The sequence below is a fragment of the Lithobates pipiens genome, unplaced genomic scaffold (genome assembly GCF_037356315.1).
Source record: "Lithobates pipiens isolate NorthernLeopardFrog02 unplaced genomic scaffold, aLitPip1_a1.2 Scaffold_19, whole genome shotgun sequence".
In the NCBI taxonomy this organism is placed as follows: domain Eukaryota; kingdom Metazoa; phylum Chordata; class Amphibia; order Anura; family Ranidae; genus Lithobates; species Lithobates pipiens.
In genome coordinates this window covers 276,339,195-276,362,341 of record NW_027507764.1, presented here as the reverse complement: position 1 = coordinate 276,362,341, position 23,147 = coordinate 276,339,195, and the positions used below count along the sequence as shown (strand labels likewise).

The 23,147-nt window shown below is 41.8% G+C and overlaps 1 protein-coding gene across 2 annotated transcripts in view; it reads right to left on the bottom strand.

Annotated features, from left to right (window-relative positions):
- Nucleotides 1-23,147, bottom strand: part of LOC143996716 (C-C chemokine receptor type 5-like) — a 375,898-nt gene that overhangs the window by 93,849 nt on the left and 258,902 nt on the right. For both annotated transcript variants that reach the window (XM_077491950.1, XM_077491951.1), the window contains exon 2: nucleotides 17,949-18,099. The gene's annotated coding sequence lies outside the window, so the exon portion shown is untranslated. The remainder of the gene's footprint in view (nucleotides 1-17,948; nucleotides 18,100-23,147) is intronic.

Here is a 23,147-nt window from a genome sequence, read left to right as displayed (position 1 = left end):
ATTCTCAATTCCTTGGATATCTTTTTAGATCCCTTTCCTGTTTTATACAGTTCAACTACCTTTTCTCACAGATCTTTTGTCATTTTTTTTGCTTTCCCCATGACTCTGAATCCAGAAATGTCAGTGCAGCACTGGATGCAAGGGTCTGTGAGAAGTCCAGAAACTTTAAGGCTGCTTTCACACTGGGGCGGTATTCAGGCGTTACAGCGCTAAAAATAGCGCCTGTGTAGTGCCTGAAAAAAACTGGCCCCTTTCACTCCAGTGTGAAAGCCGGAGGGCTTTCACACTGGGGCGGTGCACTAGCAGGACAGTGAAAAAAGTCCTGCTAGCCGCATCTTTGGAGCGGTGAAGGAGCGGTGTATTCACCGCTCCTAAACCGCTCCTACCCATTGAAATCAATGGGACAGCGCGGCAATACCGCCGGCAAAGCGCCGCTGCAGCGGCGCTTTGCGGGCGGGTTTAACCCTTTTTCGGCCACTAGCGAGGGTTAAAACCACCCCACTAGGGCCCGCAGACCGCCGCTAAAACGACGTTAAAGCGCCGCTAAAAATAGTGGCGCTTTACCGCCGATGCCCGCACCGCCCCAGTGTGAAAGCAGCCTTATAAACACACACTAATTACAAGCAAACAGATCACAGGTGAGGATGGTTACCTTTAATAGCCTTTCAAACTCCTGTGTCAACTGGTGTGCATGTTATCAGACCAAAATCATCAGGGTATGTAAAATTTTGATCAGGGTCATTTGGGAAGTTTCTGTTGTGATTATGATTTAAAAAGAGTAAACACAGTTGATTGAAAATGAATGGCTTCAGCCAAATACTAACCATGAGTGAAAGAAATGTTTTTGTGTTATCATTTATATTCTCTGATGGCCAAGAAATCATATATTCTGCCAGGGTATGTAAACGTATGAGCAAAGCTGTATGCTGTGTTAAACATCCAGTAACACAGGGATATATACTGCATTAAATGTGCAGTAATGCACTGATATATAGTGCCTTAAACCTACAGAAACACACTGATATATACTGTGTTAAACGTGCAGTAATGCACAGATATATACTGCATTAAACGTGCTGTAACACAACTCAGATATACTACAATAAATGTGCAATAATGCATGGATATATATATATATATATATACCATGTTAAATGTGCAGTAAAAGCACTGATATAATAATTGTGTTAAACTTGCAGTAACGCATGGATATATTCAGTGTTAATAGTGCAGTAACGCACTGGTATATACTGCAATAAACGTGTAATAACGCATGGATATATACTGCATTAAACATCCAGAAACAAATGGCTATATACTGCATTAAATGTGCAGTAATGCACAGATATATACTGCGTTAAACATACAGTAATGCACGGATATATACTGCATGAAATGTGCAGTAATACACTAATATATACTGCTTTAAACATACAGAAACACACTGATATATACTGCAATAAATGTGCAGTAACACACGGATATATACAGAGTTAAACGTACAGTAAAGCACTGATATGTGCTGCATTAAACATGCAGTAACGCACAGATATATACTGCGTTAAACATACAGTAATGCAGCTCACATATACTATGTTAAATCTGCAGTAATGCAGGGATTTATATTGCATGAAATGTGCAGTAATGCACGGATATATACTGCGTTAGACTTGCAGGAATGCACTGATATATACTGCGTCAAATGTGCAGTAATGCACAGATATAGGCTCCATTAAACGTGCAGTAATGCACTGATATATACTGCGTCAAACGTGCAGTAATGCACTGATATATACTGCGTTAAACATCCAGTAATGTACAGATATATACTGCGTTAAATGTGCAGTAATGCACAGATATATACTATATGAAATGTGCAGTAACGCACAGATATATACTGCGTTAAACATGCAGCAATGCACTGATACATACTGCATTACGTGTGCAGTAATGCACTGATATATACTGCGTCAAACATGCAGTAATACACGGATATATACTGCATTAAACATGCAGTAATGCACTGATATATTCTGCATTAAACGTTCAGTAATGCACGGATATGTATTGCGTTAAATGCACAGTAACACACAGATATATACTGCATTAAATGTGCAGAAATGCACTGATTTATGCTGCGCTAAAATGTGCATGTAACACTCGGATATACGCTGCATTAAATGTGCAGTAACGCACAGATATACACTGCAGGAAACCTGCCCATACAAAATAAACTGACACAAAAAGTAAAAATTTATGATCACACTACACTCCCAAAACTGATATTAAAGTAAAAATGAATGGTCACAGTACACTCACAATGAAATATCACTAGATTCACACTAAACTGACATTGATACTGACAATAGGAGCACAATAGCACACTATACCACACAAACTCACTAGCAGCACTGAACAGAGCCCTGTTCTATCTCGCTCCATGCCAATAGCACACTGTAAATGGCCGCTATAGGGATAAAACTCTGGAATCGGTGGGTGGATCTCTTTGCTGGAGCTTGGTGGGCAGAGTCGTGATGTCACACACCTCTACACTCTCCTAGTCCTGTGTTTTGAGTAACATGCAGTCAAAACTCAGGAAAGGCACCACATGATTTCAGCATGCCCAATCATGCTGAGGCATGGAGCAGCCAATCCTGAGAGAGCTGGAGAAGAAAGGAGGGGGATATGAAGCTGAAATCATTTCTCTCGCTCTCTCTCTCTCTCTCTCTCATGATATTCATGAGATAAGAAAATCAGATGTCAGTTACAGCAGTGGGGGATGTGGTGGCACAAACCTATCTGAGGATTGCTCAGAGCTGGATTAACTCTTTGTAGCAATACTGGACACTGAACACATTTATAATATTTGAAGAACGATAGGGTGAATGAGTAAAATATCAGGTAATTTACATAAAATTAATAAGTGGGTGGATCTGTAGGAGGGTGCAGTGGTTAGGAGGGGAGCTAAAGCTAATCAAACATAAAGTGGGAAAGGGAACTCCATAAAAACATATTTGGAGCAGGGTAAGGTAGATCAAAGGGTTAAACAGGAAGTAGATGGAAGAAATACTCCCTCCTTCGGAAGGGCAGGCAAATAAAAATCCTGCCACCGAGGAAGGGAAAATTCCACAGAAATGTCAGAAAGAACAACAACATCAACAAAAGGAGATGGAAAAAGAAGGAAGTAGAAAAGGAAGGAGATAACTCCCAATTACTTCCTACCAAACAGGATATGACAGAGATGATGTCACATCTAGAATGCAAGATCAAAGGTGAACTGAATGCAACTAGAGCAGATATTCAGAATGTATTAAAAAGGGTAGAAGAATCTGAAGTACAGTTAGAAGAACATAAAAAAGCTATGATGGAACTGCGTGAGAGGGCAGAACTGGAATGGATAGAAATGAGGAATATCCAATATAAGTTGGAAGACCAAGAAAATAGGAATAGACTAAACAACTTAAGAATTTGTGGGTTGCCAGAATCCATGAAAAGGAATGATCTGGAAACCGTGGCCCATGAAGTGTTTCTTTTTTTTTCTTTTTTTTTTTTTCCACATCAGCGAATCTTTACCTGAGACTATAAATCAACTTGACGTTCATTGTTGTCTCTTGGGATTAATCTTCACATCATTGTTATTGCTATTTTCTTGTTACTTACTTGTATAATTAAATGTAAAATGTTTATACAACTTTTATTTCATGTTCTTAAAACTATTCTTGTATCTTACTCCCATTATTTCACTAAAATTAAATTAAAGTTATATTACCCCCCCCCCCCTCCCCTATCCCCTTGTCAGTAGTGTCCCTGCTCCTAATATCCTGGTCTTTATGGTCTTAATTGTTCGGAGAAACTCCAATCTCGCTTAAATTGTTTCCAACCTCTCCATTTTTTTAGAATTATTGCCCTTTCCTCTTCTTCTCTCAGACTCAGGCTTTCCATATTATATATTTCTTCTACCGCATCTACCCACTCCCATGTTGTTGGGCACTCTACCTCTCGCCATTTTTTAGGGATCAGTTTTTTCGCAGTGTTTAATAGATGCGGGATGATTGTGTCCTGATATTGTTTAACCCCACCCTCCGTGCCATGAAAGAGTACTATCCAGGGGTCTGGTTTCAATGCTGTTTGAGTTATTTCCTTGATCATTTGGAGGATCTTTTCCCAATATGGCTTAATTTTAGCGCATTCCCACCAAATGTGTGTCATGGTACCTGTTTAACCACAACCCCGCCAGCACTCGGCGGTCCCGCCTTGCTGGTATTTAGATACCTTATCCGGGGTGTTATACCAACGGGAGATAAGTTTGTAGTTCATCTCAGCTGTTTTATTATCCCTTGCCGAGCAGTGTGTCATTTTGAATATTTTATTTATTGTTTCTTTACCTTTTTGTGACCCCAATTCCCTTTCCCATTTGTTTATATATGGCGGCGTATCTTTCCAGCTGGTCCGCATTAATAGCCCATATAGCTTTGATATTATACCCTTTGCTCTGTCAGCCGTACAACGTTTTTCCACCCCTGTCAAATCCTCTTCAGATCTAATCGGCTGGGGTAGTTTTTCTATGAAACGGGTCAGCTGGAGATATCGCCACCTATCCCTTCTCATGAATCCCATGTGCACTAACTCTTCATGTGAAAGGAGTTTCCCTTTTTTTAATTATATCTTTTATTTGTGACCCCTCTAATCTTATCCAGTTCCCTCCTATCACCCCTCTACCCGGTGGGAAGTATTCATTGTCTTTTAAAGTTATCAGTGGTGAATTATAGTGTCCATTTAATCTTTTATACTCCTTATCCCATATCTTCAGTGCAATCTGTGTTATCTTATTTGTGTCTATATCTAGTGCCCTGTATTTTGGGGGATTCCATATTATCTTATTTAATTGTGCTTTACTATATATATATTCTAAATTAACCCATCTTTTTTCCTCTTTTTTTTTCCCTTTTACCCATTCGACAATTCTTGATAAGACTACCGCCTGATAGTAAAACTGTAAATCGGGGACCGCTAATCCTCCCCTCCCTTTTTCTTGTTTTAATACTCCAAGGGAGATCCTAGGTTTTTTATTGTTCCATATATATTTACTCATTATTGAATTTAATTTTTTGAAATTGCTGGGTGAAATTTCAACCGGCAACATCTGGAATTTATATACAATTTTTGGAAGAATAAACATTTTAAACACATTTATTCTGCCTATCCACGAGATCGGTCTATTACTTGCTCTTCTGAGTTCGGTTTTTATTTCATTTAATAGAGGGATAAAATTTAGGCGGTATATCTTATCCAGAGTATTTGCCAGTTTAACTCCCAGGTATTTCAAATCTTTTGTCCATTTAAATTTACTTTGTTCTTGGATTAGTTGTACTTCCATCTCACCTACATTTATATTGAGGATTTCAGATTTTGTTTGGTTGATTTTGAAGTTTGATAGTTTCCCGTACTCCTCCAGGGCCTTTGTTATCTTGGGCAGAGAATCTACCGGATTACTTATATAGAACAACACGTCGTCTGCATATGCTGCAAGTTTATGTTCCTCTTGCCCTGCCTTAATTCCGATTATTTCCGGATTGTTTCTGATTGTCGCGAGTAGGGGTTCTAACGAGAGCACAAAAAGAAGAGGAGACAGTGGGCATCCCTGTCTGGTCCCATTTTCCATCTCAAAGGAAGAGGAGGGCAACCCGTTGATGTTTACAGTCGCTGCCGGGTGATCATACATCATTTTAATCCATTTGGCCATCCTAGGGCCAATGCCCATTTTATCCATTGTCTGGAACATAAATCCCCAATCGACTCTATCAAAGGCCTTTTGGGCATCTGTTGATAATAGTAGCACCGGGGGTTCCGTCTTCTTCCTTTGAGATAGAATTAATAAGGTTCTCACCCCATTATCCTTTCCCTCTCTCCCGGGGATAAACCCAGTCTGATCCGGATGTACTAGTGTATTCATTACTTTTTTCATTCTATTTGCTAATACCTTAGCAAACATTTTAGTATCCTCATTTAGGAGTGATATTGGTCTGTAACTTGCGCACTTGGTCTCGTCTTTTCCTTCTTTCCGTATGATCGTTATTGAGGCAGATAGCGCCTCTTTACTCATGGCGTACTCTGTCCCAATCCCGTTCATATACTTACAGAGTTTCGGTACTAGGATATTCTTAAACCTCTTATAGTAACTAATTGTCAGACCGTCTGGTCCCGGGCTTTTCCCAGGGGCTGATTCTGCTAATGCCTCATTTATTTCTGCTTCCGTTATGGGGTTTTCTAAATATTCTTTATCCATTTCACTGATCCTGGGGAGTCTCGCCTTATTTAAATATTTTTCGATTTCTTTTAGTTTACCTTCTTTATTTATCAAGTTGTTTTTTACCGCATATAATTTCCCGTAGTATGTTTTGAATGATTCGGCTATTTCTTTTGAAGAGTATACCATGTCCCCTGTTTCTGTTTGAATTTTCTCTATGTAGTTCATAGCTTTTTTCTTTTGGAGCATTCTGGCTAGATATTTAGTGGGTTTGTTTTCTTCTTGATACCTCACTTTATTAAGTTGATTGTAATATTTTTTAGTTTCTTGTTCCATTAACCCACGTAGTTCTTCTCTCCTGGACGTTAATTTTTGATATAGCTTTTTATCTGCAAGCCCCATTTTATGTTGTTGTTCTATTCTGAGGATTTCCTCTCTGAGTTTATTGCCCCTCTCTATCCGTTCTTTTTTTTTCTGCGAGCCTCGTGCAATCAAGATCCCCCGAATATACGCCTTATGGGCATCCCACAGAGCCTGCCCAGAGATTCCTTCGGTCTCATTCATCAGAAAGTACTTCTCTAATTCCTTACTCACTACTTCCCCCCCCTCCTTATCAAGAATCAGCGTGTCATTTAGTCGCCACCTAGAGAAACATTTACTTTGTCCGGGAATCTGCATTTTCATTTTTAAAGGCGCGTGATCTGACTGTGTTGTTATTTCTATACTTGTTTCTAGTACCATCTCTAGGGCTCTGTGTTCCACAAGAATATAATCAATCCTTGAGTACGTCCCGTGTACTGGGGAGAAGAATGTATAGTCCATTATTTTGGGGTGTTGTGCCCTCCATACATCTACTAGTTGGTTTTTATTCAAATTTTGAATTAACCTTTTTAATTGAGTGCTATTCCTTCCCAGTACCCGGGACGTGCTGTCAAGTACGGGGTCTAGACAGAGATTTAGATCTCCCATTATAACTACATGGCCACTTTTAAATTCTTGTACTTTGGCCAGTATTCCCCTCACAAAATTTATAGGGTTTTTATTTGGGGAGTAAATGTTAGCCAGTGTGTACCTAATATTTCCTAATTTTCCTTTCAGAAATAAATATCTTCCTTCTGGGTCTGCTTCTCTTCCTTCTACAGTGAATCGAATATCTTTACCGAATCCTATTGCTACTCCTCTTGCCCTCTTTGAGATCGTATCACCATAGTACCATTTCGGGTGGTCTTTAGAGTAAAGCCTACTCCTTGACGTATGTGTTATATGTGTCTCCTGGAGAAAGATCACATCTGCCTCTAGCTGTTTTAATTCTACCAGGATTTTATGCCTCTTTTTTGCTGTGTTGAGCCCCCTAATATTATAAGACAGGAAATTTAATTCCAATTTCCTTTTATCCATATTCTCTGTCCTGACCATGTTTTCTTTTTTCTTTTCCTTCCTTTCTTCTTTCCCTCAGGGTTTCACTACTGACATCTTCCTCCCTCCCCTTCCCTCCTGTACCCCTCTCTCCCGCCCACCTCCCCATCCCCCTCCCCTTTCCTCCTATATCCCACCTTCCCTCCCACCTCCTCCCCCCCCCCCCTGTTTTGGCCATCTTGCAGCCCTCGACTTATCAATTGGCCTCAAATCTCTGGCCATTTCTAAGTCTTAATGCTCCAAGGTGGGGTTCGCCTGTTGCCTCCTTTCCCTCCCTACTTTGATGTATCTCCTCGTAGGGGTGGGGATGGGACTGCCCCCCCAACCGGTCAGATCACATATATCCCCCTAACTCTCCGCCCCTCCCCCCCCGTCTCCCCCAAGATCCCTGTCTCTTCCACTTCTGATTTATCATTTGAATTGGGTGACATTTAAAGCATTTCCTCAAGCTCGTCTGTCCAGCCGGGTAGACTTGGAGTTTGAATCTCCAGTTTTTCACAGAATTCTCTTAACTCTTCAGGGAAGCTTAATTTAGCTGTTATTCCATCTTTGAATGCCAACAGGCAAGCCGGAAAGCCCCATCTGTATCTAATGTTCCGTACTCTCAACTGTTCCAAGAGAGGTTTTAGGAGACGTCTTCTGGATAGGGTCTCAAATGCTAGGTCCGGGAAGATTTGTATTTCTGTTTCCGCATATTTTAATGGGGGTTTTCCCCTTAATTTCCTCCAGATCTCCGCTTTATCCTCGTACTGTTCCAACCTTACGATAATATCGCGGGGTCTTCCTCTTCCTGTTTCTTCCAGTCCTATCCTCCCAACCCGATGCACCCTCTCTAACAGAGGGAGTACCCCCTCTGCATTGTCTAGTATGGGGCGAAGTATATCTTTCAGAACCTCCCTTAGATCTTCTTTCTTATTTTCTGGGACATTTCTTATTCTCAGGTTTAGTCTTCTATTTCTATTTTCTTGGTCTTCGAGTCGATAAAGCATTCTTCTCTGGTTCTGAGAAATTAATTTAACTTGCGTCTGTACTTTGTTTAACTTCTGTTCTTGATTCTCAGTTCTTTCTTCTACAGCTTCAACTCTCATTAACATATGACCAAGGTCACTTCTTAGTTGACTGATATCTGATCTTATTGAGTTTTCCAATTTTTGGAGCATCTCCCTCATGAAACCTTTTGTTATTCCCTGATCTTCCATCCTTTGATCTTCATTTTTGCTTAGTTCCAATTCGCTTTCCATTGTCAGTTCATCTCTGGACTGGTCCGGGGTCTCCCCTGCTGTTTTTTCCGCCCCCCTTTTTCCTCCAAGATTTGGAGGTACCTTTTCCTTCCCTCCTCCTCTTGGGCTGGCTCCTTGAGTCATATCTTGTTTTATAGTGCTTTCCGTGGTGGAATTTTTGGAGAGAGAAAAAAAAAAAAGGAAAGAGAACAGAGAAACAGCAAGTCGCACCGTAGTCAGATTTATCTATTACACGATAGCGTCCTCCGTCCCTATTCCCTTAATAGACACCTATAAGTCACATGTCGTAACTTCACTAATGGGTTAATAGGGGGTTTAGGGGGTTTCCCCCGTTATTATGCCTCTCCTGGTGTTTTACCTCTATATTAGCAGGTATATTGGCAGGTCATCGTATTTTATAGGGACGTACGAACTATGTACGGTAATGTTTACTCTGGAGGATTCCTGCTGAGCTCCCAAGAAAAATATGTAGATGGAAAAAGTGGGATCGCTTTTCATGCATGTGCTCTCCTTCATGCCGTTTCCTACATGCTGTAGATGTATTACTCAACCGAGTTGCATCGCTACTCATATATTGGAAAATATGCGATTTTAGAGTGGCTATGCGGGAGTACCATGCGATTTTATTTATTTATTTATTTATTTTTACCAGGGGTTACCTTATATTAACCACCTATCATTCCATTTATAGATCCTGATTAATTTTCTGAAAGCAGTCAGCTAAGGAGTTGTTCATTCATTCCATCATGCATATCTTATATCAAGCTCATTTCATCCTCACTGGCCGCTTTCAGTCTAGTTAATAATATTCAGGCTATTACTCTGCGCATTTCCCTCATTCCCACCTGGTATCTTATATCTATTCACAGAGAGTCTCAGCAACCAGTACAATATTAGTCTGAATTGAATATCACAGGAACAACATATGTCATCATTCGTGCTATCTCTTTACTTTTGCACCAGTTCTACTACCCATGGTAGTTTAGGCATGTTCTTATTAAAGCGACTGAATTTTGCAGAGACAGACAGTACTTATCTTATCTCCTGCATTCATTTATCTTCCTTAGTGTGTCCTAGCCTACAAAAAAAAAGAAACTGCTGTTATGCTGCTTCCAGAGAGGTAGAGGGAGAAGTCTGATATCCCACTGAACACTTTCAGAACATTAATAGAAGTCATGCAATTTTTCTAAGACAATGCAACCTGGTGTCTTTATGTCTTATGTCTGTTTGTAGATAGATCCAGTAACAAGCGCAGTGCTGGTCTGAATTATCTGTCCCAGAGAGAAAGTAGATCGTCTTTCATGCTGTCCCTTTACTGCTATTACAGTCCTTTCTGTTACCTCTGGCAGTTTAGATATACTATCTTCTATTCATTTCAGGCAACTCAGACTTGCACAGGAATACAGTACTTAGCTTATCTGTTGCTGTCCGTTCCGTGTCTCCCTTCGGATCCCGAGAGATTAGGGGGGGGGGGGCGGCAGAGGGGGGACGAGCAGCAGCTATTGTTTATGGCCGGTGGGAAGGCAGATTCCGGAGCGGCGTCTTGCGGCGGAGTTTTTCATTGCTGGAGCCTCTCACCCTCCAGCGTATTCCCACTCTGTATTTCCTCTGGCCCATGAAGTGTTTAATAAAATAATGAAAAAAGAAGTAACATCCCCTATAGCTTTTGATAGAATACATAGAATACAAACAACAACAAAGTCACCATCTAAGATGGTGAGAGACGTAATAGTGAGATTCGCCCAATATGAAGTTAAACAACAAGTTCAGCAAGGTACGAGAAGCCCTGAAGCCATTAAATATGACAGAGCTACATTGCTTATTTTTTCGGATTTATCACAGGAGACATTAGCTCGCAAGAGGGCTTTGAAACCCCTAATAAATAACTTAGAGAAGAAGATTTTTTTTAGATGGGGTTTTTCAGCATGCCTGATAGCTAAAAACCAAGGAATATCAAGCTACCTTGCGATTTTCAGAGGACTTGAAAGAATTTTGTAGCAAACTAGAGCTGACATGCATTAATATAGAAAACTGGGAAAAGAAACCTCCAGAATGGCAGAAACTTAAAAATCAGTCATGGAATAGAGTATAGTGGCCTCTTAGTAAAAAGGGAGAAGAAGAGGCGGGAAAGGGAAAATGGCAGAAATGTAATATAAATAATACGCCCTCGGGTGGGAACAAGGTAGAAAAATTAGGAAATAAGCAATAGACTCTCAGGTAGGGATAAGATAAGCAGGCTCACTTGGGGAGGGGAAAGCACTGAGAGTCCGGCAGTGCCCGTATGTGCCCCCGGGTCCACCCCCGATGGGGAGTGAGGCCCGGGGCCCATTTGTGCATTTACAGCCCAACAAGGTCTAGGGCCTGGCAATAGGCACTGGCCTGGTGGATTATAACATTGAGATTCAATGTATGAAGGGGAGGGAGGAGGGAGGTGGGTTGTGTAAAGGGGTGGGGTGGGGGGAGAATGGGAAGGGGAAGATTATGTTTTGTTATGTTGGTTATTGTCTGGTACACTGAATGGATCGCCCTTGGGAAAAAAAATATTTTTTTTCTCTATACCGCGGCTGTACGCTCTTGGATGTATACCTCTGGTTTCTTTGAAAAATGGCCCCTCTGAAGATCGTTACATATAATGTTAGAGGGCTAAATAGTCCCAGTAAGAGGTATCAAATATTGCAGGAATTGAAAAGTTGGTCATCAAATATTGTTTTCTTGCAGGAGACTAATTTTAAATGGTCATCTAGTGCTGTTCTGAACTCTAAAAATTATCCAACCTGGTTCAATGGATACTCCCCCAATAAGAGGTCCAAGGGATAGCAATAGGATAGGACAGAAATACCCCCTTTGTTCTAAAAGCTATAGAATCGGACTCCGAAAGGAGGTATTTATTTATTAAGGGTGCCATGTTTAATAAAAATATATACATTAGTTAATATCTACTGCCCTAACTCTCACCCCGTCCCTTCTTTGGAAAAGTATTGAATAAACTGGAAAGTTTTAAGGAGGGAGGGTTGATTATGGCAGGAGACCTTAATTTTGTTTTCGATACAGCCCTGAACACCCAACCTCCTTCTTTACGCTCAGAAGGTAACTATCTTAAGGTAGTCAAACAAAAATTATATCAGCAGCAATTAGTGGAGGCATGAAGAATTATACGGGGAGGGACTTTACATATTTCTCTCAGGTAGACTCCTCCTATTCGAGAATTGACTATATTTTCCTGGACCATCAGCTCCTAGAAGGGTTAAGGAAGGTAGAAGTGAAATCAATAACTCTCTCGGATCATGCCCCGGTCATGGCTAGCTTGGAGCTAGAGGACATACCAGATAGGCAAAGATCCTGGAGGTTAGATGAATCTCTATTATATGATCACAATATATTTGAGGCTCTAGAAATAGATCTGAACTTATTTTTCAAAGAAAATAACGTAGAGAATATATAACTGTATTGTGAGAAACCCATAAAGTATTTATGAGAGGGAGATTAATAGCAGAAGGAGCTAAGAGAAGGGAAATATGGACAGCGCAAAAACAATTGATCCTGCAGGAAATCCAGGAGCTGGAACATCTACACAAAGGGTTAAACAACTATAAAATAATGATCAAGTTAACAGGAAAGTGGGAGGTATTGAGGGACCTTTTGGAACAGGACACTAGACGGGTATTTCTGAAGTCAGCTATAAGGCAATGCAAATTTGGTAATAAACCTGGGAGACTATTGGCAGGGGTAATTAAACCTAGAAGAAACTTGAATTATATTGCAAAAATCTGACAAAAAGGGAGTGATGAAACATTCAACTAGAGATATCAGTAAAAAAATTTTTAGAATATTATCAGTTATTATATAAAGTGAGCAAATGTCAAGATTTCGATAATAAACAAAATAGAAGAAATAAAATTGAACAGTATCTTCGGAAGATAGAATTACCAGGTATATCAGAAGAAGTAAGCATGATAGTGATATTTCTAAGGAGGCAATTAAAAACAGTAAGGAGTGGGAAAAGCCCAAGGCCAGATCGGTATACATCCCTATATTTTAAAAAGTTCATAGGATGTCTGACACCTTACTTCCACCTATATATGAACTCCATTGGGGGAGGTACCAAGAAAATAAGGAAGCTCTGGGGGCCTATATAACAATTAAGGCAAAGGAAGGTAAAGATCCAACATTATGTTCCAGCTTTAGGCCAATTTCCTTGATTAACAAAGACATAAAGATTTATGCGAGGAACTTGGCCAAAAGATTGAAGCAGCACATACCAGACTGCATAGAGAGGGATCAGGCAGGTTTCGTCCCAGGCAGGGAAGCAAGGAATAATATACTAAGGACAACCATCTTAATGCATGAAGCAAAAAAGGGGAAGGAAATCTGCCCTTTTCCTATCAGTAGATGCCGAAAAGGCTTTCGATAGGGTAGATTGGGAATATATGCTGCAGACATTGCATAAATTTGGCCTAGGCCCACGAATGCTTAGGTGGATAGAGGCTTCATACTCCAACCCTACAGCTCAAATCCTAGGTGAATGGTACTTTGTCAGATACATTTAGACTCTATAATGGGACGTGCCAGGCATGCCCACTCTCTCCCTTACTTTTTGTGTTCTCTTTAGAACCCCTCCTGGCATCCATAAGAGCTAATCATGAAATTGAAGGAATAGAGGTCTCTGGGCAAGAGCATAAGATATCTGCGTTTGCAGATGATATTATGCTATATATAACGATCCTAAGCAATCACTCCCAAAGAAGTTGCAGGAATTGGGTGAATATGGGGTGGTTTCGAACTTTAAAGTGGTTGTAAACCCTTACAAACCACTTTGACCTACAGGTAAGCCTAGATTAAGGCTTACCTGTAGGTCCAAGAAATATCTCCTAAACCTATACGGTTTAGGAGATATTTGCCCGAAGACAGGCACCGCTGTCTACGGCGCATGTGCCGTAGACAGCGGCGCACAGGCGCACTGAGCGCGGCATTTCCAACAACGGAGCTGCCGCGCGTGTCGGCTCCCGTGCGCATGTGAGGGAGTGACATCATTGCGGCTCCGCTGAATGACAGCGGCGGAGCTGCGAGACCCCACCGAAAAGATGGATGCGCCGGACTACAGGGGACAGCGGTGACATCACTGGCTCCTGTGTCAGGTAAGTGACACATAATGGGCTACTATGCGATGCATAGTAGTCCATTATGCTTTGCCTTTGCAGGCAATGAAAGAGGAAGTAAACCCATCAGGGTTTACTTCCTCTTTAAGGTCAATAGGGAGAAAATGGAGATACTAAATATCTGTGTCCCCCCAAAGGAGAGAAGAGAACTTAGAGCTCTTTTCCCTTTTGTATGGAAAGAAAAAGTGTCTCTATCAACATCAACAGTAGACCTATATCAGGATAATTAACTGTCTCTCTTGAATAAAATTAAACCATATCTGAAAGGATATCCTGTACATAGATTGTCATGGTTTGGTAGGATAAGTGTAATTAAAGCTAAGGTAAGTGTAATTATTGCTACAAGAAAAATATGGTACAACACCATGGGATGGAAGAATAAATATATGTTTTCAAAAGGAAGCAGGAACAAGATATCAGGGTACAAGGAAGAAATGGCTAGACACAGTCTCCGATTTACTTGGGAATTATGGGAAGTGAAGGGAGTACCTAGGGGGTCGCCCTATGATGTTCTCTCTCCACTCCCTTCCCTTGTATGAAGGAGAAGGGAATATGATTCCCTTCCTCTCCTTCCTCTCCTTCCACCCCCCTTTTTTTTCTCACACAAATTGAAGGAGGATGGTAATGGGGATAGAGAGAGTCTCTCCCTCCCCTTTTTTTGCACAATTTGAAGGTGGACAATACTGGGATAGAGAGATTTAATTCTCTCCCTCCATGAAAGTAAAAATAAACTGACATGGGTTATGTGGGGGATACTGATTTTGAAAATCCTCTCTCCCCCCTCCACTTTTTTTGGGGGGGGGGTGGAGATAGTGGAATGGGCCTGCTTCCAGGTTTCTCCTCCTTTCTTTTTCCTCCTTTCTCATTGGTAACTTATATGATCCAGAAGAATCAAGAGTATATGCCGCGGTATAGATTTATTTGTGTATTTAAGTGTGCGCTAGAGGGGAGATCCATTCATGTACCTAATGTATCTTTTTATGTATTTATGTGTACCTTGAAAATGTTTGTATTTTTATGAATGATTTGCAAATTGTTTTGCAAAGTATGTAAGATCTGTTTAACCACTTAAGCCCCGGACCAATTGTCAGCCTAAGGACCAGAGGTCTTTTTACAATTTCGCACTGCACTGTTTTAACTGGTAATTGCGCGATCATACAATGTTGTACCCAGACAAAATTTGCGTCCTTTTCTTCCCACAAATAGAGATTTCTTTTGATGGTATTTGATTGCCTCTGCGATATTTATTTTTTACGATATAAAAGGAAAAAGACTGAAATTTTTTTTTTTTTTATATATTTTCTACTTTTTGTTATAAGAAAAATCGAATAAACTAAATTTTAGTCATACATTTAGACCAAAATGTATTCAGCCACATGTCTTTAGTAAAAAAAAATGTCAATTTATTGGTTTGCGCAAAAGTTATAGCGTCTACAAACTAGAGTACATTTTCTGGAATTTACACAGCTTTTAATTTATGACTCATTTCTTGAGGTGCTAAAATGGCAGTGCAGTACAAACCCCCCCCAAATGACCCCATTTTGGAAAGTAAGCACCCCAAGGAAATTGCTGAGGGGCATGTTGAGCCCATTGAATATATATTTTTTGTCCCAAGTGATTGAATAATGACACAAAAAAAAAAAGTTTACAAAAGGTTGTCACTAAATGATATATTGCTCACACATGCCATCGTTATATGTGGAATTGTACCCCAAAATATATTCTGCTGCTTCTTCCGAGTGTGAAGATACCACATATGTGGGACTTTTTGTGAGCCTAGCCACGTACGGCACCCCGAAAACCAATCACTGCCGTCAGGATTTCTAAGGGTGCAAATTTTTGATTTCACTCCTCACTACATATCACAGTTTCGAAGGCCATAAAATGCCAAAATAGCACAAACCCCCCCCCCCCCCAAATGACCCCATTTTGGAAAGTAGACACCTCAAGCTATTTACTGAGAGGCATGTTGAGTCCATGAAATATTTTATATTTTGCCACAAGTTGCAGGAATATAAAAAAAATTTTTTTGCACAAAGTTGTCACTAAATGATATATTGCTCACACATGCTATGGGCATAAGTGAAATTACACCCCAAAATAAATTCTGCTGCTTCTCCCGAGTACGGGGATACCTTATGTGGGGGACTTTTTTTGGAACCCTAAACTGCTGGGAACGCTAGTATAGATCTGATCAGATCAGATATTGATCTGTTCAGATTCTATACCACTATGGGAGGTGTATGCTTTGCGCGTGGGTGTTAGCGGTACTGGCACTAACCTAGCGCTGCCTGGGGCGACGCAGACCCTGACCCTAAAACCTAATTGATATCACCCACCGGGTGATCAGGGGGTTAAACCTTTATTGGGTAATAAATGGTGGGTGCCCTGATGCTATAAAAAGCAAACTAACTAACCAGAGTCACCCGTAACACTTATACGGTGATCACTGGTGAAAGGGTTAACTAGGGGCAATTAGGGGGTTAAAATCTTTATTAGGTAGTATATGGGGTCCCCTGACGCTATATAAAAACCTGACGGGGAACCTATATAACTAACTGGCTAACCAGCGTCACCAGTGACACTTATACAGTGATCGCTGGTGAAAGGGTTAACTCTAGGGGCAATCAGGGGGTTCAATTCTTTATTCGGTAGTATATGGGGGTACCCAACGCTATAAAAATCTGGCGGTGAACCTAAAAAAATAACTAGCTACCTAGCAGCACCAGTGACACTAATGCAGCGATCAGAAAAACGATTGCTTAGTGACACTGGCAAAAGGGGGTGAAAGGGTTACCTGGGGGCAATCAGGGGGTTAAAACCTTTATTAGGTAGTATATGGGGGTCCCGGACGCTATATAAAAACCTGACGGGGAACCTAAATAACTAAATATTTAACTGGCTATCCAGCATCACCAGAGACACTTATACGGTGATCGCTGGTAAAAGGGTTAACTCTAGGGGCAATCAGGGGGTTAAAACCTTTATTGGGTAGTATATGGGGTACCTAATGCTATAAAAACCTGGCGGTGAACCTAAAAAAATAACTAGCTACCTAGTGACACTGGCAAAAGGGGGTGAAAGGGGGGGGGCAATCGGGGGGTGACAGTGTGCCTATGTGTACCTACGTGTCAGTGTAGTGTTGGTGCACACTTACTATGTGTTCTCCTCGCAGTCCGGTCAAAAAGACCGCCCAGAGGAGAATGACATCACTTCCTCCCTGCCTGTGTTTACACTACACAGGCGGGGGAAGCTTCTCATTCGCCAGGAGCGATCGAGAGGGGATGGCCAGAAACCAACGGCCATCCCCTCATCCCGGATCGCTCCTGAAGCCGATCGGACCCCTCACCCGCCGGAAGGCAAGCACGTACATGTACGTGCTTTTACCTGTCGGTGCTATTGTGCCGACGTACATTTACATGCAGCGGTCCTTAAGTGGTTAAATGTGTAAAAATGTAATAAAAACAATTTAAAAGGTAACATTTTTTTTCAGGTTTACATCCACTTCAAGCCTCTCCCACTATAACCATAATGTAGCCACATCCACTCAGGGCCACCATTAAAAATCGTGGGGCCCTATACAGCCTACCTGACAGAGATTCCACTCCAGTGAAGACACAAAGAAAAAGAATGAGGCAGTACACAACGTGAGAGGGGATCACTCTGCAAGCTTCAATGCAAAAATATAATAAATACACACTTTTTTGTTATTTTTGGTGCATTTATTACATTTAAAAAAAAAAGGGAATTTGCTTTGAAAAATACAGCCTTTAATTTCGGTATACAGAGTGCAGTGGTCAGGATTATTTGTTGCAGAACTGTAGTTGCATGGCACTCTTTATAATGTGTAAGTATACTAAGCATGCTTGCATATTATGGCAGACTCACCTGCCTCTTTGCCTTCCTTCAGTAATGACAGGCCTGAGTTGTCCCTTGCCACTTTGTCCTCCAGTACTTTCACCTTTTCTGTTGATTTTTACAGCTTCCACATCACTCCTCTTCAGCTATTGGACATTTCTGGACATTGCTTTGGCTATTGCTGTGGGAGAAGGGAAAATATATATTTTTGAGCAGAAGCAAGGAAATTCCCTAGCAATGTTTAAAAAAGAAATTACAGTTACACTTTCGGCCACCCACAAATGCTCCACAGAGAGCCAGAACAGGGATCTGTCAATTTAAACAAACAGATCCCCGTTCTGACAGGGGAGTAGAGAGAGATCTGCTGTTCCTAGTGATCAGGAACAGCAATCTCTCTCTTTCTCCAGTCAGTCCCCTCCCCCCACAGTTATAAACATCCCAGGGAACCCATTTAAACCCTTGATCACCACTAGTGTTAACCCCTTCTCTGTCAGTGTCATTTATACAGTAATCAATGTATTTTTATAGCACTGTATAAAGGTCACTGGTCCAAAAAATTGTCTAATCTGTCCGCCGCAATGTTGCAGTCCCACTAAAAATCACTCATCACCCCCATTACTAGTAAAATATACCTTATTTTGTATATATAAATGCTTATTGTGATTTTTTTTTTTTTTTGGATATTTTAGCAAGTAGAACATTTTTTTTTTCAAAATTAAAATAAAAACCACCAAAAGAAAGTTCTATTTGTGGGAAAAAAAGGATGTCAATTTTGTTTGGGTACAGCGTCACACGACCACGCAATTGTCAGTTAAAGTGACGCAGTGCCATATCTCAGAAAATGGCCTGGTCATTAAGGGGGGGACATCTTCCAGTCCTCAAGTAGCTACATATCAGCAAACATCTCCCTTCTCCCTCCACCAAGTAGAAATCTCAGTCATTAACCCCCCCAAGCAAAAATCTCCACCTCCCCTCCCAGAGATAACACCCTTCCAAGACAAAGCCCACATTCCCTCAAGCAAAAATCTGCCCCAGCAAAAATATCCCCCTCTCCCTCCCCCCAGCAAAAATTCTCCACTGAAAACCCCCCTTCTTCCTTCAAACAAATATCATCCCAAAGTCAAACCCCTTGTCTCTAAACCAACTCCTCCAAAGCAAAGATGTCTCCCTCAATGAACACCCCCCCCCCAGCAAAGATCTCACCTTTAAAGAAAACCCCCTTGGGGGTTTTCCCCGTCATCTTCCATTTCTCAAGTAGCTACATATCAGCAAATATCTCCCTTCTCCCTCCCCCAAGTAGAAATCTCAGCCATTAACCCCCCCCCCCCCCCCCCCGAGCAAAAATCTCCACCTCCCCTCACAAAGATAACACCCTTCCAAGACAAAGCCCACATTCCCTCAAGCAAAAATTTGCCCCAGCAAAAATATCCTCCTCTCCCTCCCCCCCAGCAAAAATTCTTCACTGAAAACCCCCCTTCTGCCTTCAAACAAATATCATCCCAAAATCAAACCCCTTGTCTCTAAACCAACTCCTCCAAAGCAAAGATATCTACCTCAATCACCCCCCCCCCCCCAACAAAGATCCCACCTTTAAAGAAAACCCCCTTGGGGGTTTTCCCCATCATCTTCCAGTCCGCAAGTAGCTACATATCAGCAAATATCTCCCTTCTCCCTCCCCCAAGTAGAAATCTCAACCATTAACCCCCCCCCCCCCCCCCCCAGCAAAAATATCCACCTCCCCTCCTGGAGATAACACCCTTCCAAGACAAAGCCCACATTCCCTCAAGCAAAAGTCTGCCCCAGCAAAAGTATCCCCCTCTCCCTCCCCCCAGCAAAAATTCTCCACTGAAAACCCCCCTTCTTCCTTCAAACAAATATCATCCCAAAATCAAACCCCTTGTCTCTAAACCAACTCCTCCAAAGCAAAGTGTAAAAAAAGAAAAGGGGGGCAAGTGGGACTTTAAATGAAGCATGTCAATTGAAAATAAAAATGAATAAATACATGTGAGTAGATGAAATGATTTAGATTAAATTTATAATCAATGACCCCTAGGTGTAGTCCATGATCTGAATGCATACAATGGTAATACAGTAATATAAATATAGATATACACTCAATATATTTTCATAATAATGATCAGAAAATCTGGAGTATAGACAAATCAATGGACACACATAGATGCAGTTCATAACAGAAATACATAAATTACCAATCAAAATCATAAAATAACATGAATGAGTACAAACTCTGTAGGACAAAAATTTGTATTATCAAGGATTAAAATAAGCTTAATTAGGCATCCTTAGTTTGAGAACCCGAGGCGTTTCTTGGCTTCATGCCAGTCATCAGGGGTGGGATGCATGTTTTTACTAGAAAAGCAAATAAATATGACAAATATTAATATATGTGGAACCTCAGTTAAATGGAGAGAGTATCAAATTGATCCACTTAATTGATAAAATAACTTACAATATAGCCCAAAAATTGGGCAGAACTTCCAGCAATGGGAACTGTTAGAGCTGAGATATAACCGTCTCATCCGGGGTTGAGGAAGCATCCCCCAACAATGTAAGGGGGCAGGCCAGGGGGAACCGAACACAGACACCCTCAACACTAGTCCACTAGGTACTGAATGTATAAGTGTGTTATTTTTTCCGGCTTTTTTTCTCTGGAATTTATCCATCTATCAATCGAACATATGCGCTGTGTTTGCTGGATATGTTGCAGCCTTTTTTCCGGGGTTACGATGCACTCAGCTCCCTCTCTACCTCCCTTTATATATCTCAAGGGGTGGTGGGGTTCGATCTCAGCGCATTGGCTTCATGCACAAATGGGCCCCTCGAGCGGTGTCAACAGACGCTGCAAGGTGGGAGTCTATGTGTTTGTTTGTTTGTTTTTTTTGTGTTTTTTTTTTGTCTTTCCACCTGATGCTGCAGCTAAGATGGGCGGGCACCCACTGAGGTATGGATTATCCTCAGCTATGAGTGTTCCCTCATCTTCTCACAACTGCAAAAGACATCATGCATGAAGCTGGCAGGGACCCGCCCAGGGCCTGGGGTATATGAGCTGGGGAATATGATCTGGGACAGACAGACAGTTCACTCCTCCACTGCGCTCCACTAGGAAGAGATCACTCCTTAACTCTACATATGGGTAATAGAGTTTTATTCATGGAGTTTTTTTTCTCTCCTCTATGCACAAAAATTAAATCTAAATCATTTCATCTACTCACATGTATTTATTCATTTTTATTTTCAATTGACATGCTTCATTTAAAGTCCCACTTGCCCCCCTTTTCTTTTTATACAATTTACCCGGGATGGAAACATGCCATTGCTACTTGGTACTGCGGCATGTCACTTCTCTTAAATCATCCAAAGCAAAGATATCTCTCTGAATCAACACCCCCACCCCCGGCAAAGATCCCACCTTTAAAGAAAATCCCCTTGGGGTTTGCTTCTGCAAACCGCTGCCCTTAACCACCCCCTTTTAAAATTACCCACAAGAAAACTCCCCCCTCTAAAAGCTTCTTCCCTTAAAAACCCACCCAAAATACATCCCCCCACCCCCCCGGCAGGAATTCTTAACCTCCTCATCCCCTAAACAGTAGATCCATGCCTCTTCCCTTACCAGACCTTAGATACAGCATGACAGAGAAACATGGAAAGTCCTCTCTCCTAGTTCTCCCCTGTTTCTTATGACGCATCATATCCAAGGTGGCAGGGCTGGTGCAAGGATTTTTGACACCCTAGGCAAAACCTAATTTGTTTTTTTTGCGGCTTCTCTCTACCTATTTCTTTTTTGAAAACTGACAGTTTTATTGATTTTTAAGAAAGGAGAAAAAAAAAAAAGAAATATGTCATGGTTATGCAGTGATCTTCTTGTTTGCTTACCTCCCCTCATGTGTTCAGACTAAGAGGCCAGCCACTTCCACCTGGTGGTTTTTATAACCTCTCCTCTAGCATAGCTCCACCCCAGGCCCTATCAGGGAACCTTATATTAACCTGTGCACTGCTAGCCAACAGTGCTGATCAACCATTGTGTATTCCTTTGTGTGTTTAGCTTCCTGTTACCTGCCGTGTGCTCTTCTGTTGTTCTGTTACCGACTTTGGCGTGTCTTTGATTATCCCTGTTTGCCTGTGATCCTGACCTTTTGGCGTGTCCCTGACTTTTCCTGTCTGCTTGTGGCCCCGACCTTGGCTTTGTCCCTCACCATCCCTATCCTCCTGTTGCCTACTGTGGGTGTGAGCTGGGGGACCCTGGGGGTCGTGACCTGGAGCCAGTTGCAGCCAAGTCCATCCTCACCACTCGAGGCTCTGGTGAACACCTGCTGGCTCTAAAGGCCCGTACACACGGTCGGACTTTTTGACAACAAACATGCAAATTAGCTGTTTTGGAGCAACATCCGACTGTGTGTACGCTCCATCGGACAAACTTTTTCTGTTTTCATCGGACTTTTGTTGGCTCTGCGAACGGACAAACTTTTTGACAACAGAAGTCCGATGGAGCAAAGTCCGACCGTGTGTATGCAAAAGCATCGGACTTTTGTACAAGGTACAAACACGCATGCTCAGAACCATTGCAAACGATCAGACTACAATACAGAAGTTGACCAAAGGTGGCGCTGGAGTCATTGAACGTCCTCTTTTGAAGCGGCGTCAGTACGTTGTGACGTCATTACGTTCGTGTTTGTTGTCAAAAAGTCCGACCGTGTGTATGCAATACAAACTTGTGGACAACACACTTTGTACAAAAGTCCACGGAAAAGTTTGTACAAGTCCGACCGTGTGTATGGGGCTTTAGACTCCATGCCCCAGGGAATCCTATGCTCTAACCCTGGTGGGACCTGTCTCCCATCCGCAGCAGTCAGCCGAAGGGTCCACAACCTTGCGGTGCACTCCTGATCCCTACGGTGTGCATCTGTCACCTCGCCTCAAGGTGACCTGAAGTTTGATCAGCCATGGACCCGGCTGACGTGCCGCTTCCTGCAGATGATCCATTGCAGAGCTTAGTTCGCAGACTTGAGACCCAAGAATCGCATCAGACCCAGGTGATGCGATTCCTTCAGGATTTGGCATCCTGTGTTGAACAGGTTCAGGCCTCATTAGGACCCCCGGTTCAACAACCTCAACCGCTATCTGCCGCTGCACCTATCGCATCAGTCGCAGCCACACATTCATTACAACTACCAGCTCCGGCCCGTTTCTCTGGGGACTCCAAGGCTTGCA